Source organism: Salvelinus sp. IW2-2015, unplaced genomic scaffold (assembly GCF_002910315.2).
Source record: "Salvelinus sp. IW2-2015 unplaced genomic scaffold, ASM291031v2 Un_scaffold1368, whole genome shotgun sequence".
NCBI lineage: Eukaryota > Metazoa > Chordata > Actinopteri > Salmoniformes > Salmonidae > Salvelinus > Salvelinus sp. IW2-2015.
This window is the reverse complement of record NW_019942861.1, coordinates 44,619-49,887: the sequence shown is the minus strand read 5'-3', so window position 1 is coordinate 49,887 and position 5,269 is coordinate 44,619. Positions and strand designations below refer to the sequence as shown.

Here is a 5,269-nt window from a genome sequence, read left to right as displayed (position 1 = left end):
ACTGCCTCCAGCTCACGTTACATTATACTGCTCCAGCAATTATACTGCCGTCCAGCTCACGTTACATTATACTGCCTCCAGCTCACGTTAACATTATACTGCCTCCAGCTCACGTTACATTATACTGCCTCCACATTACATTTACTGCCTCCAGCTCACGTTACATTTACTGCCTCCACATTACGTTATACTGCCTCCAGCTCACGTTACATTATACTGCCTCCAGCTCACGTTACATTATACTGCCTCCACATTACATATTACTGCCTCCAGCTCACGTTACATTAATACTGCCTCCACATTACGTTATACTGCCTCAGCTCACGTTACATTATACTGCCTCCAGCTCACGTTACATTTATACTGCCTCCACATTACATTATACTGCCTCCAGCTCACGTTACATTATACTGCCTCCACATTACGTTATACTGCCTCCAGCTCACGTTACATTATCTGCCTCCACATTACATTATACTGCCTCCAGCTCACGTTACATTATACTGCCTCCACATTACTTATACTGCCTCCAGCTTCACGTTAACATTATACTGCCTCCAGCTCAGTTACGTTGATACTCCTCCAGCTCACGTTACGTTATACTGCCTCCAGCTCACATTACATTATACTGCCTCCAGCTCACGTTACATTATACTGCCTCCACATTACATATATGCCTCCAGCTCACTTACTTATACTGCCTCCAGCTCACTTACGTTTTACTGCCTCCAGCTCACGTTACATTATACTGCCTCCAAGCATTATACTGCCTCCAGCTCACGTTACATTATACTGCCTCCAGCTCACGTTACATTATACTGCCTCCAGCTCACATTACAGTATACTGCCTCCAGCAGTTTATACTGCCTCCAGCTCACGTTACATTATTACTGCCTCCAGTTCCACGTTACATTATTACTGCCTCAGCTCACGTTACATTATACTGCCTCCAGCTCACGTTACATTATACTGCCTCCAGCTCCACATTACATTATACTGCCTCCAGCTCACGTTACATTATACTGCCTCTAGTTCACATTACATTAACTGCCTCTAGCTCACATTACATTTACTGCCTCCAGCTTCACGTTACATTATACTGCCCAGCTCACGTTACATTATACTGCCTCCCAGCTCACATTACATTATACTGCCTTCAGCAGTTATTACTGCCTCCAGCTCACGTTACGTTATACTGCCTCCACATTACATTATACTGCCTCCAGCTCACGTTACATTATACTGCCTCAGCTCCATTACATTATACTGCCTCCAGCTCACATTACATTATACTGCCTCCAGCTCACGTTACATTATACTGCCTCCAGCTCACATTACATTATACTGCCTCCAGCTCACGTACATATATACTGCCTCCAGCTCACGTTACGTTATACTGCCTCCAGCTCACGTTACGTTATACTGCCTCCAGCTCACGTTACATTTATACTGCTTCCAGCTCACATTACATTATACATGCTCCAGCTTACATTATACTGCCTCCAGCCACGTTACATTATACTGCCTCCAGCTCACGTTACTGTATACTGCCTCCACATTACGTTACATTATACTGCCTCCAGCTCACATTATACTGCCTCCAGCTCACGTTACATATATACTGCCTCCAGCTCACATTACATTATACTGCCTCCAGCTCACATTACATTATACTGCCTCCAGCTCACATTACATTATACTGCCTCCAGCTCACGTTACATTATACTGCCTCCAGCTCACATTACATTATACTGCCTCCAGCTCACATTACATTATACTGCCACCAGCTCACGTTACATTATACTGCCACCAGCTCACATTATACTGCCTCCAGCTCACATTATACTGCCTCCAGCTCACAACATTATACTGCCTCCAGCTCACGTTACGTTATACTGCCTCCAGCTCCACATTACATTATACTGCCTCCAGCTCACATTACATTATACTGCCACCAGCTCACGTTACATTATACTGCCACCAGCTCACATTACATTATACTGCCTCCAGCTCACATTACATTATACTGCCTCCAGCTCACATTACATTATACTTGCCTCCAGCTCACATTACATTATACTGCCTCCAGCTCATTACATTAACTGCCTCCAACTCACATTACATTATACTGCCACCAGCTCACATTGTAAAGTGGTGGGTGATGCTCTTGATTCTGGCCTACTGTTGACTATAGCTTACGCACTCGAATGGGAGGCCGCACTTTAATTATCAGTTAAGATTGAGAATTTAAAATAGTAGCTCTTTTTAAACCTGGCCATCAAAACAGTTTTTAACACGTGATTGCAGCTACTCTGTATGCTGTCCTGACAGGTGGTATTTACTCTCCTCTAACTAGTCTCTGTCTGACAGGTGATTTTCCTCTCCTTTAACTAGTCTCTGTCTGACAGGTGGTATATCTTTCTAACTAGTCCTCTGTATGCTGTCTGACAGGTGATATTGCCTCTAAAACTAGTCTCTGTCTGACAGGTGGTATTCCTCTAACTAGTCTCTGTCTGACAGGTGATATTCCTCTAACTAGTCTCTGTCTGACAGGTCTACTAGACTCTGTATGCTGTCTGACAGGTGATTATTCCTCTAACTAGTCTCTGTCATGCTGTCTGACAGGTGGTATTCCTCTAACTAGTCTCTGTATGCTGTCTGACAGGGTATTCCTCTAACTAGTCTCTGTCTGACAGGTAGTATTCCTCAAACGTAGTCTCTGTATGCTGTCTGACAGGTGGTATTCCTCTAACTTATTTCACTCTGTCTGACAGGTGGTATTCCTCTAACTAGTCTCTGTCTGACAGGTGGTTATTCTCCTCTAACTAGTCTCGTTCTGACAGGTGGTATTCCATGGTTTGAATTCAATATACTAGGCTTTCTCTGAGTTCTGAGGTTAATGGGATGAGTTCTCTCTAATTAGTCTCTGTCTGACAGTGGATATTCCTCTAACTAGTCTCTGTTGCTGACCAAGGTGGTATTCCTCTAACTAGTCTCTGTCTGACAGGTGGTATTCCCTCTATCAATAGTTCCTCTTTATCTGTTCTGACAGGTGGTATCCTTGAACCTGTCTCTGATCTGTAGCAGTAGGTATTGTAACTACTCTCTGCATACTGACCTATAGTCATTCCTCTGACACTAGTGCCACTAATTCAGTGTATTCCTCTAACTAGTCTCTGTAATGCTGCTCAGGTGGTATATTCATCTAATATCTGTCTGCAGGTGGCCTAACTAGTCTCTGTCTGAACAGGTGGGGTATTCCTCTAACTAGGTTCTCTGTGTCATGTATCTAAAGGGTCGCTTGTGTCCTGTACTTAGATCATTCTTTTCTTAGAGTGATTCAGTTGGTATTCCTCTATACTAGTTTCATAATAAAAGTGGTGAATTATGTACTGTCTGTACAGGATGTTGTGATTTTCGAATCTAAGCTACGTCTCTTGTTAGCTGGCAGGTTGTAGGGTTGAGACTTTCTCTTCTTATAACTCCAGATTCCTACTGTCTTGACTAAGGTAGAAAGGTCCATTCCGTCTAAGCGTAGTCTCTTATATGCTGTCTGACAGGTGGTAATATGCATCCAAGCTCAATACGTGATGTCATCATAACATGATAAAGTAACTCGGTAGGTGGTAGTTTACCAGTTTCATAGAACTATTGGCTCTTGTACTTTGACGAGGATAGCCTGCTTATTCCTCTAACTAGTCTTTCTTTATTCATGCATGTACGTTTCATGGTATTGAAGTTATCCCTAATTTTGGGTAATTCACTATTGCTAACTTAGTTTTCATACTTGTTTCTGTTCTGGTGCTGTGACCAGGTTTGCAGGACATCGTCATTGTTTAGCTTCAGCTGGCTGGTGTGTGTGACCGTGACAAAGTTGGTTTAACTTTGGATAGCCTATCTCGGGCTAGTTAGGAACCGTACCGAAATAAATTAAACATTGTAAAATGACACAAAAAAGAATCAGTCCAGAAAAAAGTGATTTTAATCAAATGGAACGACCCAGCAGTCTCCATTAGTTGGCTTTTGTCTTTCCATTGTCTGCCTATGAGGTAATAGAGAAAGGATTGAAGTGGGAAAAAAACACCTCAGGAACCTCATGACAGGGAGAAGGATATTTGTAGTCCGTAGGTATGTGCATCTTTCCCTTTTCAAGACGATTTGATTATGTACCGCGCATTTGGGGAAAGTTTTCAGACCCCTTTACATATTTTCCACATTTTGTTACGTTACAGCCTTATTCTAAAATTGAATAAATCGTTTTTTTTCTTCCTCTGTGGGAAACATCGGAGTCAACATGGGGGGGGGTTCAACTCAATATTAGGAACGTGTTCCTCACGTTTGGTATACTCAGTGTACACATTATATATTTTTTTAAAGCAAAACTATGGCTGATGGCGAACCTGAATAATCCAAAGAAACTATTTTGAGGAAGTGTATACTGGCTACGGAATCTCAACATGAACAAACCGTACTATTGGTGCTTTTTCTCTCGTTTTTTCAAGCGAAGGTCTTTTTTAAGGGTGTATTCGAGCTCACTCGTTGGGCTAGGTACCAGCCGGACCGAAGCACGCGGAAAGCCTTCACGGTCTAATGACTATAGCCTATTATCAAACAGGCCAACTCCTGTAATGAGGAGTCATCTTGAAATGCCATAGCCACTTCCTCAAAAATATTTTATTTTGATTGTTCAGGTTCGCTATCAGCCATAGTTACATTATACTGCCTCCAGCTCACGTTACATTATACTGCCTCCAGCTAACGTTACGTTATACTGCCTCCAGCTCACGTTACGTTATACTGCCTCCAGCTCACATTACATTATACTGCCTCCAGCTCACATTACGTTATACTGCCTCCAGCTCACATTACATTATACTGCCCTCCAGCTCACATTACATATACTGCACTGCCAGCTCACATTACATTATACTGCCCTCCAGCTCACGTTATATACTCCCTACAATTGACAATACTGCCTCACAAGCTCAATTACATTATACTGCCTCCAGCTCACGTTACTTATACTGCCTCCACATTACATTATCACTGCTCCAGCTCACGTTACGTTATACTGCCTCCAGCTCACATTACATTATACTGCCTCCAGCTCACGTTACTGTTATACTGCCTCCAGCTCACATTACATTATACTGCCTCCAGCACTCTAATGCCTCAGCTACTACATTATACTGCCACCAGCTCACATTACATTTATACTGCCTCCAGCTCACGTTACATTATACTGCCTCCAGCACGTTACATTATACTG

At 42.7% G+C, this 5,269-nt stretch overlaps 1 long non-coding RNA gene across 2 annotated transcripts; it reads right to left on the bottom strand.

Moving 5' to 3' along the window:
* Positions 1–1,290: 1,290 nt before the first annotated feature.
* On the bottom strand, positions 1,291–4,874 carry LOC139024330 (uncharacterized). 2 transcript variants are annotated; one of them, XR_011475621.1, is made up of 3 exons: positions 4,735–4,874; positions 1,871–1,905; positions 1,291–1,449 (listed from the first exon to the last, which is right to left on the bottom strand). It is a non-coding gene; the product is annotated as an uncharacterized lncRNA (long non-coding RNA). The 2 variants fall into 2 exon arrangements; XR_011475620.1 differs by lacking the exons at positions 1,291–1,449; positions 1,871–1,905 and adding exons at positions 1,513–1,604; positions 1,793–1,855.
* Between the last annotated feature and the right edge of the window lie 395 nt (positions 4,875–5,269).